This window comes from Pteropus vampyrus, unplaced genomic scaffold, assembly GCF_000151845.1.
Source record: "Pteropus vampyrus isolate Shadow unplaced genomic scaffold, Pvam_2.0 Scaffold523, whole genome shotgun sequence".
NCBI classification, from domain to species: Eukaryota; Metazoa; Chordata; class Mammalia; order Chiroptera; family Pteropodidae; genus Pteropus; species Pteropus vampyrus.
The window spans coordinates 253,825-268,070 of NW_011889304.1; the positions used below are offsets into that span (position 1 = coordinate 253,825).

At 36.9% G+C, this 14,246-nt stretch overlaps 1 long non-coding RNA gene across 1 annotated transcript in view; it reads left to right on the forward strand.

Annotated features, from left to right (window-relative positions):
- LOC105307862 overlaps positions 1 to 13,963 on the forward strand; it is a 16,550-nt gene extending 2,587 nt beyond the window's left edge. The window contains exon 2 of the long non-coding RNA XR_897256.2: positions 13,392 to 13,963. This is a non-coding gene — a long non-coding RNA (uncharacterized LOC105307862). The remainder of the gene's footprint in view (positions 1 to 13,391) is intronic.
- The last annotated feature ends 283 nt before the right edge of the window (positions 13,964 to 14,246 follow it).

The window sequence follows — 14,246 nt, forward strand, 5'->3', positions numbered from 1 at the left end:
GGGGAAAACATGACATTAAGGCACCAAGAGCAGGATTCCTTCCTCCAAAGATTGCTTCTGAAAGCTCTGTGGGGGCAAGATGCCTATTGTAGATCCACAGCATTTTCATAGCTTTGTTGACAGGAAACTATTGTGAACAGGAACAGATTCCAGTCCCAGGCTTCAGTGACTCTGACTTTTCTTTATGATACAGGCATGGGTTAACCAGTATTCTAGTCTTTCTCATACTTCCATTTGGTATTTTTAATATGGATGATAGGGGCTTGCTGGTGCTAACCTAAAAATAAAAGGCCTGCCAAAGCGAGAGGCAACAAGCATTTATTTGAGATCAACAAGACCGGCTATTCAGAATCAGAATTCCAGCAGAAGCCTAAATAATGTTCCAGTTAGGAAAGAAAGACAGTGGGTATTTATGAAAAAGGAACAATTACAGGAACAATTGAAGGAAGGCATTTCCATTGGTGCAGACAACATGATATAATGACACTAATTCTAAACAATGTTTTTAATTTTCAGTTCAGTAGTCATCAGTCCAGTAGTCATAATAACTGTTTTTTTGTTATTGTTACAAACAGTTATTTGGGACACATGTTGTCTTATGCCCAGTCCAGAGGTTATTTTGTCCTATTTTAACATTTCAAAGTTTGAGGCATAAGACGTGCAAGGTTGTTTCTCTGGCATGGCAGCTCCGGCTCCATTTTAAACTGACTCTGTTTTATTATTGTTTACACTAGTGATGAAGAATGTGTTCTTATTTGGAGCCTGTCTGAGCTTTAAGGCCTTGTATGTCCTAATTCCCTTTTCCTTCCAAGTTTTGCTGTATTCCAAAAGAAGCCATGAAAGGAGAAAAGTGTTGCAGTTGCTTGTCAAAGCCAAGCTAGAGGTCATTTTGAGCTTTTTCTTTGTTTTATGAAGTACATTTTTGTTTTTCAGGATATAGAATAACTTCATCTAAAATGCCATGCCAAATAGTGACTTATATATTTACCAGGTCTCTAGGCCTTCTCTTCTCAGTTAATGATGCTACCATGAGGATGGATCTCTTTCTTTTCCAATGCTTCGTGAAATGCCCTACCTACAGTTAATTTTCATATAATCACTTGGCAACACCTCCCCCTTGTGCTCTTTTGGTCTAAGTATTCTCATGATGCAGAAATAGTCCTCCTTTACCTGGTAAGTTGTTGGGAAGAGACCAGTGCTTAGGTAGAATTACACATTAGATAATTTAGATATTCTTGAGAGACATGAGTGAGATGGTTTGATTGATTTCATTAAGTAAGCAACAACCTTTTGTTTGGGACACCTTTAGGAGTAAGAGAATTATTGGGGATATGTGCAGAGAGATCTCTGTCAGGAAGGGAAGGCATTTATTTCCCAGGGAATCCATTAGGAGATTTATGTTGCACCAGGCTAGTTCACGAATAAGATTTGGCAGCATCAGTTTTTAAAAATTTTGTTAATTTTTAATTACAGTTGACATTTAATATTGTATTAGTTTTAACTGTACAACATAGTGATGAGATATTTATATAACTTACAAAGTAATCACCCCGATAGGTTGAGTGCCCACCTGACACCAAACATAGTCATTACAATATTATTAACTATATTCCCTATGCTGTACTTTACATCCCTATGACTATTTTGTAAGTGCCAATTTGTACTTCTTAATCCCTTCACCTTTTTCACCCAGCCCCCTAACCCCACTCCCTTCTGGCAACTATCAATTTGTTCTCTGTATCTATGAGTGTTTCTGTTTTGTTTATTTTATTTTTTAAATTCCATAGATAAGTAAAATTATGTTATTTGTCTTTCTCTGTCTGACTTATTTCACTTAGCATAGTACCCTTAAGGTCCATTCATGTTGTTGCAAATGGTAAGATTTCACTTTTTTATCGCCAAGTAATGTCCCTTTGTATATATGTATCATATCTTCTTTATCGGTTTGTCTATGGATGGATGCTCAGGTTCCATCCATATCTTGGCTATTGTAAATAATGCTATGGTGAACATGGGGTGCATATATCTTTTTGAATTAGTGTTTTGATTTTCTTCAGATAAATACCCAACAGTAGGATTGCTGGGTCATACGGTAGTTCTATTTATAATGTTTCAAGGAACTTCCATACTGTTTTCTACAGCTGCTGCACCAACGTGCAATCCCACCAGCTGTGCACGAGGGGTACCTTTTCTCCACAACTTCCCCAACTCTTGTTTGTTGATTTATTGGTGATAGCTATTCTGACAGGTGTCAAGTGATATCTCATTGTAGTTTTAATTTGCATTTCTCTGGTGGTTAGTGAGTTGAGCATCTTTTCATTTATCTATTGGCCATTCTTACATCTTCTTTGGAGAAATGTCTATTCAGGTCCTCTGGTCATTGTTAAATTGGATCGTTTGGTTTTTTATGGAGTTAAGTTGTGTGAGTTATTTATATTCTTTGGCTATTAACTTCTTGTTGGATGTATCATTGGTTAATATCTTCTCTCATTCACTAAGTTGTCATTTTGTTTTGCTGATGATTTCTTTCACTGTGCAAAAATATTTTAGTTTGATGTAGTCCCATTTGTTTACTGTTGTTTTTGTTTCCCTTGCCTGAGGAGATCTATCCAAAAAAAATATTACTAAGACTTTGTCAAAGAGTTTACTGCCTAGGTTTTCTTAGGAGTTTTACGGTTTCGGTTTTACATTTAAGTCTTTAATCCATTTTGAGTTTATTCTTGTATGTGGTTTAAGAAAGTGGTCTAGTTTCGTATTTTTTTGCATATATCTATCTAGTTTTCCTAACACCATTTATTGAAGAGACTGTCTTTACCCCCATTGTATATTCTTGACTCATTTGTCATAGATTAAATGACCATATAGCTTTGGGTTTATTTCTGGGTTCTTTATTCTGTCCTATTGATCTGTATGTCTGTTTTTATTCCAGTACCATGCTGTTTTGATTACTATGGCCTTGTAGTATAGTTTGATATCTGGTAGTGTAACACCTCCAATTTTGTTCTTTCTCAAGAACACTGTGACTATTTGGGATCTTTTGTGGTGCCATATAAATTTTAGGATAATTTGTTCTAGTTCCGTGAAAAATATCATTGGTAGTGCAGGGATTGCATTGAATCTATAGATTGCTTTGGGTAGTATGGACATTTTTTAAATTCTTTAAAAATTTTTTTTTTAATTTATTTTCTTTTTTTTTTTGGTAACATTGGTTAACAAAATCCAGTAAGTTTCAGGTGTACAATTTAACAGTAAGGCGTATATATATTGCATTGTGTATTCCCCTCCCATAGTTAAGATTTCTTTCTGTAACCACATATCTGACCCCATCTACCTACCTCCTCCCCACTTCCTCCCTACCTTCTGGTAACCACTAGTCTATTACTCATGTCCATGAGTCTCTGATTGTCCTGTTCATTTGTTGCTTTTAGGTCTATATCCCACATATAAGTGATATGTGGTTTTCAACTTTTTCTGTCTGGCTTATTTTGCTTAGCGTGATTATCTCGAGGTCCTTCCATGTTTTTGCAAATGGCAGTATTTCCTCTCTTCTTATGGCTAATATTCCATTGTATGTATGTACCACAGCTTCTTTATCCAATCATCTATCATAGGACATTTTGGTTACTTCCATTTCCTGACCACCGTGAATAATGCTGCTATGTGCAAATATCTTTTCAGATATGACCTTTCAAGTCTTTGGAGTAAATACCCAGTAGAGGGATTGCTAGATCATATGATAGATCAATTCTTAGTTTTTTGAGGAACCTCCATACTGTTTTCAATAGTGACTGTACCAATTCGTAGTCCCAGCAACAGTGTATAAGGGTTCCTTTTTCTCCGCATCCTCTCTAACATTTGTTATTACTTGTCCTGTTGATAACATCTATTCTAACAGGTGTGAGATAGTATCTCATTGTGGTTTTGATTTGCATTTCCCTGCTAGATTGCGATGTCGAGCATCTTTTCATATGTTCGTTGGCCATTTGTATGTCCTCTAGGGAGAAGTGTCTGTTAAGGTCCTCTGCCCATTTGTTGATTGGATTGTTTGGCTTTTTTTGTTATTGAGTTGAATGAGTTCTTTGTATATTTTGGATATTAGGCCCTTATAGGAAGCGTTGCTTGCAAATATAGTTTCCCATTCGGATGGTTGCCTTTTTGTTTTGTTGATGGTTTCTTTTGCTGTACAGAAGCTTTTTAGTTTGATGTAGTCCCATTCATTTATTTTAGCTTTTACTTCCCTTGCCTTTGAGGTCAAATTCATAAAATCTTCTTTAACTCCAAGATCCTTGAGTTTAGTTCCTATGTTTTCTTCTATGTATTTTATTATTTCAGGTTTTATATTCAAGTCCTTAATCCATTTTGAATTAATTTTGGTGTGTGGTGATAGACAACAGTCTAGTTTCATTCTTTTGCATGTGGCTTTCCAGTTTTCCTAGCACCATTTATTGAAGAGGCTTTCCTATCTCCACTGTACGTTTTGGATTTTTTGTTGAAAATTATTTGCCCATATAAATATGGATTTACTTCTGGACTCTCAATTCTGTTCCACTGGTACATGTGTCTGTTTTGCTGCCAATACCATGCTGTTTTGATTACTGTTGCTTTGTAGTAGAATTTGAAGTTGGGCAGAGCCTGGTTCTTTTTTCTCAGGATGGCTTTGGCGATTCAAAGTCTTTTGTGCTTCCATACAAATCTGATGATTTTTTGTTCTGTTTCTTTAAAAAATGCCAACGGGATTTTGATGGGGATTGCATTAAATCTGTATAATGCTTTATGTAATATGGTTATATTAACTATATTGATTCTTCCAATCCAAGAACACAGAATATCTTTCCATTTCTTTGTATCTTCTTCGACTTCTTTTAATAGGGTCTTGTAGTTTTCATTATATAGGTCCTTCACATGTTTTGTTAGATTTATTCTTAGATATTTTATTCTTTTTGTTGCAATTGCAAAAGGAATTATTTTTCCACTTATTTTTCTGACACTTCAATATTAAGAGTATAGGAACGCTATGGATTTTTAAACATTGATTTTTGTATCCAGAGACTTTACTGTATTTGCTTATTGTTTCTAGTAGTGTTCTTGTGGGGTCTTTAGGGTTTTCTATATAGAGAATCATGTCATCCGCAAATAGTGACAGTTTGACTTCTTTGTTTCCTATTTGGGTGCCTTTTATACTTTTCTCTTGTCTGATTGCACTTGCTAGGACCTCCAGTGTTATATTGAATAACAGTGGCAATAGTGGACAGCCTTGCCTTGTTCCTGATCTTAGAGGAAAGGTTTTAGTTTTTCACCATTAAGTATAATATTGGGTGAGGGTTTGTCATACATGGCCTTTATTATGTTAAGGTACTTTCCTTCTATACCAATTTTGTGAAGTGTTTTGATCATAAATAGATGCTGTATCTTGTCAAAGGCTTTTTCTGCATCTATTGATATGATCATATGATTCTTATTTTTTAATTTGTTTATGTGGTGTATCACATTAATCGATTTGCATATGTTGAACCATCCCTGTGCTTCTGGGATGAAGCCCACTTGATCGTGGTGTAAAATCTTTCTAACGTGTTGCTGTATTCGGTTCGCTAGTATCTTATTTAGGATTTTTGCATCTGTGTTCATGAGACATATTGGTCTTGTTTTCTTTTTTTGTGTTATCCTTACCAGGTTTTGGTATTAGAGTAATATTGGCCTCATAGTTAGAAAGTATTGCCTCCTCTTCGATTTTTTGGAAGAGTTTGAAGAAAACAGGTATTAAATCTTCTTTAAACATTTGGTACAATTCACTGGTGAAGCTATCTGGTCCTGGACTTTTACTTTTTGGTAGGTTTTTGATGATTGTTTCAATTTCCATTCTGTTGATCAATCTATTTAGAGTTTCCAGATCCTCTTGATCTAATCTAGGAAGATTCTATTTTTCTAAGTACTGATCCATTTCTTCTAGGTTATTAAAAAGAATACTTTTTCATAGTATTCTTGCATGATCCTTTGTATTTTTGCAATGTCCGTTGTAATTTCCCCTCTTTCATCCATGATTTTGTTTATTTGTGTCTTTTCTCTTTTTTCTTTAGTGAGTCTAGCCAGGGGTTTGCCAATTTTATTAACCTTCTCAAAGAACCAGCTCCTTGTTGTATTTATTTTTCTATTTCTTTTTTATTTCATTTATTTCTGCTCTAATTTTGATTATTTCTTTCCTTCTGCTGACTTTAGGCTTCATTTGTTCTTCCTTTTCCAATTTTTAAAGATGAAGCATCAGGTTGTTTATTTAGGCTCGTTCTTGTTTTTGGAAGTAGGCCTGTAATGATATGAACTTTCCTCTTATGACCACTTTTGCCGTGTCCCAAGAGTTTTGATATTGTTGTACTATCATTATCACTCATTTCTATGTATCTCTTGATATCTCTTTTTATTTCTTCTCTAACCCAGTTATTCTTCAGTAGCATGTTCTTTAATTCACATGTATTGGTAGTTCTTCCTCCTTTCTTTTTGCAGTTGCTCTCTAGCTTCAAAGCATTATGATCAGAGAATATGGTTGATATGATTTCAACTCTCTTATATTTGCTGAGGCTATCTCCGTGTCCCAGTATGTGGTCAATTTTTGAGAATGTTCCATGTGCACTAGAGAAGAATGTATAAGAAGAATGATTAGAATGGGATGGAAGGCTCTGTAAATCAATTATGTACAGTTGGTCTAATGTGTCATTTATGGCTGTCCTTATTGATTTTCTGTTTGAATGATCTGTCCATATCCAACAGTGGGGTATTTACGTCCCCCTGCTACGATAGTATTTTGGTCTGTTTCTCTCTTTAGTTCTGTTAGTAATTGCTTTACATATTTCAGGGCTCTCTGATTGGGAGCATAGATATTAATGTGTTATGTCTTGGTGCATGATTCCCTTTATCATTATGAAGTGTCCCTCAGTATCTTTCTTTACCTTTTTTATTTGAAGTCTGTTTCGTCCGATATTAGTACTGCTACTGCTGCTTTTCTCAGAATGCCATTTGCTTGAAATATCATTTTCCACCCTTTCACTTTGAGTCTGTTTTTGTCTTTGTAGCTGAGATAGAAGTTATCTTTTTATAATGGCCTTTTTTATTCTTTTTATTCTTTTTCTGTGAAACTTCATTCATGTCCTTTGTTATGGTAGCATGTTTAATAATTAATCATTCAACTTACTTGAAGTTTATCTTGTATGGTAGATGAGATATAGATGAGGCTTAATCTTATTCCAAAATGGCTACCTAGATATCCGGCACCATTCATTTAGAGTCTATCTTTAACCAAGGAGGTGAAAAACCTGTATATTGAAAACTACATGACATTGATGAAAGAAACTGAAGAAGACACAAAGAAATGAAAAGCTATTTTGTGTTTGGAAAAATACTGTTAAAATGCCCATACAGCCCAAAATGATATGCAGATTCAATGTATCCTTATCAAAATTCCAGTGGCATTTTTCATAGTAATAAAACAAGCAACCCTAAAATATGTATGGAACCACAAAAGACATCTAATAGCTATAGCAATCTTAAGAAAGAAAGAAAAAGCTGGAAGGCTCACACTTCCTGATTTCAAACTATATCACAAAGCTATAATAATCAAAGCAGTATGGTACTGTCATAAAAACAGACAGAAAGATTAATGGACCAGAACAGAGCACCCAGAAATAAACCCACACATATATAAACAAATAATTTATAACAAGAAAAGCCAAGAATATATGGTGGGGAAAAGACAGTCTATACAATAAATGGTGTTGGGAAAATTGGACAGTCACTTGCATAAAAATGAAACCACTATCTTATACCACCCACAAAAATCAATCAGAAATGGGTTAAAGAGTTGAACATAAGACCTGACATCATAAACTCCTAGAAAAAAACCATAGGTGGTAAACTCTTTGACATCAGTCTTGGAGATGATTTTTTGCATTTGATACCAAAAGCAAAGGCAACAAAAGAAAAAATAAACACATGGCACTATATCAAACTAAAATGCTTCTGCACAGCAGAGGAAACCATCAACAAAATGAAAAGGCAACCTATAGAATGGGGGGAAACATCAGTAAATTATATATCTGATAAAGGATTAATACTCAAAATATACATAGAACACATACAACTCAGTAGACCAAAAACAAAAACACAATCTGATATCAAAATGAGCACAGGATCTGAGTAGACATTTTTCCAAAGAAGACATACAGATGGCCAACAGGTACATGAAAAGTTTCTCAATATCACTAATCATTAGGGAAATGCAAAATCAAATCTACAATGAAATATCACTTCGCACCTGTTAGAATGGCTATTATCAAAATGACAAGACATACAAAGTGTTGGCATTAGTAACAAGAAAACACCAACTTGCATGGGCCATGCCTGTTTTAAAATTCAACATATTTATTAGTCCTCTTCTTGGTTCCACTTTAAAAGAACTCAGAATCCAAAGAAAGTGCTGATGGAGGAGAGGGAAAAAATGACATGAGATGATCTTGCCTCTGAGCTCCAAAAGTGCTACTTTAGAATGACATTTTTCTTGCCCCCTCATGTCTCCTTACTCCTAGCACCCATACACACATACATAAAAGATTAGAAGGAAGCTGGATAAATCCACATATTACTCAAAACAAGGAGGAAATGCAGCTATAGTATGATGGAATCAAGAAAGACAGGCCCCAGGCTCTTTAGTAGGGGGGATTTAGAGAGGCAGAACAGTGTCCCAAAACTATAATGAAATGGACCAAACTGACCTGCTCAAACCTACCTTCACCAGATTCTCACTGAATTAAGAGGGGAAAGATGTGGAAATGAACATTAGAAAAAGATCAGGGAAACAGAAAACAACCCCACCATCCTGAATCAGCTGGCTTAACACAGTGGAATGACCTTTTGAAGACTCAGTTAAAATGCCAGCTAGGTGGCAGTATCTTGCAGGGTTGGAACAAGGTTCTCCAAAAGGCTGTATGTACATGCTGTGGATCAGCATCCTATATCTGGTACTGTTTTGTCCCATAGCCAGGATTCACGAGGCCAAGAATAAGGGGTAGAAATGAGAGTGACACTGCTCACTGTTACTCCTAATGGACCTATAATAAAATTTTTGCTTCCTGTCCCCACAACCTGTACTCTGCTGCCAGGATGTCTTAGTTCCAGAGAGAAGACTCCTTCCACCAGGAGACACATGATTCCATTGAATTGGAAGTTAAGACTGCTCCTCTGCCACTTTGGGCTCCTCATCCCTCTGAATCAACAGGCAAAGAATATAGTTACTGTGCTGGCTGGGGTGTTTGACCTTGGCTACCAAGGGGAAATTGGACTGCTACTCCACAAGAGAGTTAAAGAGTGTCTAGTGCATGGCAAATCTTTTCGGGCATTTCTTTGCATTAACATGTCCTGTGATTAAAGTGAGTGGAAAATTACAACACTATTCAGGCAAGATTACTGATGGGCCAGACTCTTCAATAATGTTTGGGTCACTCCACCAAGTAAAGAATCATGACCCACTGAGGCGCTTGCTGGTGGCAAAGGGAATATGGAATGGGTCATGGAAGAAGGTAGTTATAAATGCCAGCTATGACCATGTGGTCATTCTCAGAAATGAGAACTGTAATCATCATGAGTGTTTCTTCATTTCAGTGTGTGTGTGTGTCTGTGTGGTAAATATCTTTGCTTCCCCTTTTTTCCCCCTTTATCATATAACATAAGATGTACTGACTTTATGTCATAGTAGTTAAGTATTATTAACTTTACATCACAATATTTAAGTTATGGGATATCAAGAAGAAGAGTAAACATCACCCAAGGACTTAGTACCCTCTTCTGGGGAAAGCATTAGTGTGTTTTTTGGTTGTATGCAGGGTAGTTATACATGTTAGGTGGAAGTACGATCTTGCTATTGTCTTTATTCAGAGATTAAATATAGCTTAAGGAGATGTGTATAGGTGACAAGTTGATAAGGGGTGAACTTATGATCGCTAATTTTATGTCAGTTTGGCTAGACCACGATGCCTAGGTATTCAGTCAAATATCATTCTGGATGAAACATGAAGGTAGTTTTTTGGATGAGATTAACATTTAAATCAGTGGCCTTTGAGTAGAGCAGATTACTCTCCTTAATATGTGTGAGCCTCATCCAATTAGTTGAAGGCCAAATAGAACAAAGACTGATCTCTCCCAGAGCAAGAAGGAACTCTGCCAGCAGACAACTTTTGGACTCGAACTGCATCTATTCCCTGGCTGTTCAACTTGCTAGCCTGCCCTGCAGATTTTGGACTTAACAAGCTTCCACAAACTCATGATCCAATTCCTTAAAACATCTGTCTCTGTCTCTCTCTCTCCACACACACATATCTTTTGGAGTATGCTTCTCTGAGGAACCCTAATACACTATTCTAAGTATTTTACATGTATTGTCTCATTAGTCCTCCTGAGAACCCTATAAGGGAGGTATCATTTCCAGTAAATCGATTAGGCAAATGAGGCACCAAGAGCTAAAATAATTAAAGTGTCAGAGTTCCTGAGAGGTGGAACCAGAATTTGAATTCCAAGGCTCTCAGTCTTTAACTGTTTAACTACTAGATTCTACCATTTTCCAACTATGCCTTCTGCTCTATATCTTGTCTGCTTCACTGAGCCATTCCTGATGAGTATCTCTCTCTTTGATCATTAATTTGGAACCAAAATCATAATGATTATAATGTGGTCTATCATATCTTATTTAATACATTGTTTATTCTCAAACATTTCTTTTTCTTTTTACTAATTATTAATTATCAGGAATTCTTCAGTGAACATCCTTATAATACCTTTTTGTTCATTTCTATTTTTTCCCAAGACAAAGTGTCCTAGAAGTGGGATTTCTGAATAAAACATTGGGCATGCCCTCAACGTGCAAGAAGTTATGCATACTTACTTGGAAGAAACAGATTAATAAGATATAATTGCTACCTTTCTGTTGTTCCATTCAACAGGGAAAATTAAAGTAGGTCAAAGGCAGAGCATGACGAAGACCTTTGGAGAAGTACAGATGATAAACCATGGGAGTTGATAAGAAAGTGTTCTAACTATAGCAATATGTTCCAATTATTGCGAATTCATGAGAACTATCAGTGTGAATGAATTTTCTCTAGCCAAGTTTATGTTCTACAGTTTTGATTCTCTTGATGTTGGATCCAAGGCGATTCTCGCATTGGTTGCATGGCATTATGGCTAATGTTTCAGAAGTGAAATAAATACTTATATCAAGATATAAAACAAAGCAGCAAGACCAAGGTTTGAACCTTTTAGCTCTTCTGTAGGCCAACACCCCACAGGCATGCTTGAAAACTAAATTTGTTGGAAGAGATCATAAGAGAAATCACTTATAGCCAACTGTATTTAGAATATGCTGAGCTGTAAATCTAACCTAAAGACTTACCACAGTGAATTTTTTCACCGATTTTTTGAAGAACTTCCCTTTAAGAAAATACCTTACAATGTATCTTCTAAAATTGATACATAGTTCTCACAAAGAAAATAGGAAGTATATATAAGTTGAAATTTATGTAAGTTTATGGAAGTATACTTAAACGAAAGATCAGTATCACAGCCTAGAAGTCACCAATGTTAACATTTAAATGTATAAGTCCAGATATTTTTCTTTTTATTACTAATGTCTGACATTCTATCTGTAAAGATAGAATATATTTTGATAAATGGAATAGTTGTACATATGTGTAGTAACCTGCTTTTGCCACTGTCAGTATATTTTTTTCCTATATTTTTTGGTTATTCTACCTTTTTTTTTTTTTTTACACCTACAGTACCCAGTCTTCCTAAGTGGTCTCCATCCAAGTACTAAGCAGACCAATCCTGCTTAGCTTCCGAGATCAGAAGGGATTGGGTTTGTTCAGGGTGGCATGGCTGTAGACTAATTTTAAACGACTACTTAATATCTCATTGTGAAGTTCTGGAATTTATTAACCTAGTATTCAGACGATCCCAGATTCACGATGATTTTCCAATTTTATAATGGTGTGAAAGCAATACCCATACTACCTGTCCATTTTTCACTTTCAGTACAGTATTCTATAAATGAGATATTCAACACTTTATTACAAAACAGGCTTCATGTTAGATGAGTTTGCCTAACCGTAGGCTAATGTAAGTGTTCTGAGCACCTTTAAGGTAGGTCAGATAGTCTAAGCTATGGTGTTTGGTAGGTTGGGTGTATCATTTTCAGCTTATGATTATTTTCCTCTTAACAATGGGTTTATCGGGACATAGCCCCATCATAACTTAAGGCGCATCTGTATTCTTGCTGGACTCAGAAAGCTGAACAAAACCAGAGACGTTTCTTCTATATGCTGTCTAGCTCATGTGTTTGGCCCACCCTCCCCTTTCCCCCAGGATCATATGAGACTAGGCTTTGTAGAGTTGGAATGTTTTTGTCATTTGCAAGACTGTCACTTCCAAGGATGTCCATCGAGTTCTTGCAGGTGGAAAGTGACTGCCTGAAAGCTGCTCAAAGGGATATAACAAGGATGTGATATTGGAGCCCTGTTTTGCCAGTTAATATTTTGCCTCAATATTTATAATTTGCCTGCTGGAGGTATTTGCCTTCATTATGAGTCTCTGGAGAGCCTTTGAGGAACTGATTTAACATTCGTATCACTGGAAACAAACTATTTTGTTATTACTGAGGCTTCATTTTCTTGACACCTAAGGTGACCTTGTCTTTCTTTGGCATTTTTATTCTTCTTCCCTGATTGACATTACCACAGCAGACCCAAGTCTCATTTTGTTGCCAGCCCTTCTGGGTCAGGGACCCAAACCAAGGTCCTTCTGCCCAGTGCAGTTTGCGCCAATAGAGAAAGACTGAGTTCAGTAAAGCAGCACAGCAACTTTTCTCTTTGATGGAGGAATGGAGAAGGGTGAGCTCATGCTTAAAAGGCACCTCCTCCGCATGGTTAGGGCTTGGGGTGGGAGGCTTTTAAAGAAACTGGGTAGGCAGGATAAGGGGGTGGGGAGTTCTTAGAAAGGGGCAGCAACCTCTGGGAAGAGCTGGGGTATGTGCAGTCCCCAATGGTTCCGTTGCACAAGGCACTCACTGTGCCTAGAGGTGTACATTTCTTTCCCTTGGGTGTGATTTTTATTATGTTAATGAAGACAAGTTGGCTAGTGGTCATGGGTTGGGGGTTCTGAACACCATCTTCGAATGAGCTGTCTGTAGGTGTTGTGGTTAACCGTTAGCAGTTTGCCTTAGTTCCTATAAGCAAGCATAGCTTGTGACATAGTTTAGGTATTTGGGAACAGTAGGGTTTCCTACATGATATCCGGGTGACGATATCTTCTCCTATGTATAGGACTTTATTATCTGTAAGACTTATGTGATTTTCTTACTGCAGGAAAGGAGACAGCCCTAAATGATGTAGAGAGTGGTTTAACTAAACGGGCTCCAAGAAGAGGAAAGCCATTGCAGGTAAAAGTTTAACTGCTGTGAAGAGTGAGAAGTATGAGAAGCTTTCTTCTCAGAGGCCAGGCGAAAGAACTGAGATCCCTTTGGCCTGAGTTCCCAAAGAGTTGTCACCAATTGTGAACAGAATCATCTGAAAATGGAGTCAACTATGTCGAGGGGCCCTAAAATGGGAGTCAGGATGCCATTAGCAAAGTCAGGTTCAAGCACATCTACACCCAGATGAGGTTTGAAGTTTTGGACTTCTGTGCTTGCGAAGAAGCACATCTTGGAACTTGCCTCCCTGTCATGCGGATGCTTATCTGAGTCCCACCACTGAGACCTGACTAAACCTTCCTGAGCTAGTCATCATACCAGGTTAGACAGCCAAGGAAAAACTGGTTTTTGCCTTGCTAAGCTTGGGCTTCCTTTGTCTTCCCAGAGCACATATCAGGTCTTCTACTGAATCTGTCTCCATGTTTCGAATCCTTTAAGTCCCCAAATAAACTTCTGATTTTTTTTACAGTCTCAGATCTTTATTGGTTGACACCATAATGCCCATGTGTCTGTAGGTCCTTCTATAATCCCCTCCAGTTTCAAAGAGAAAGGGGTTAGCCTTAGAGAACTTGTACCAATAAAATATACATGTACTTGAGGATGCTAACATAATTTTGTGACCGAATATCTAGACCCCCCCTGCAGTTTGGCTTCTGATGTTGCTCGAGTGACTAGGCTATTTTGCAGTTTAAACTCTGCCTACCTGATGAACTGCCTTCCCTGCATTGTCTATTTCACCACAAAACTTGTT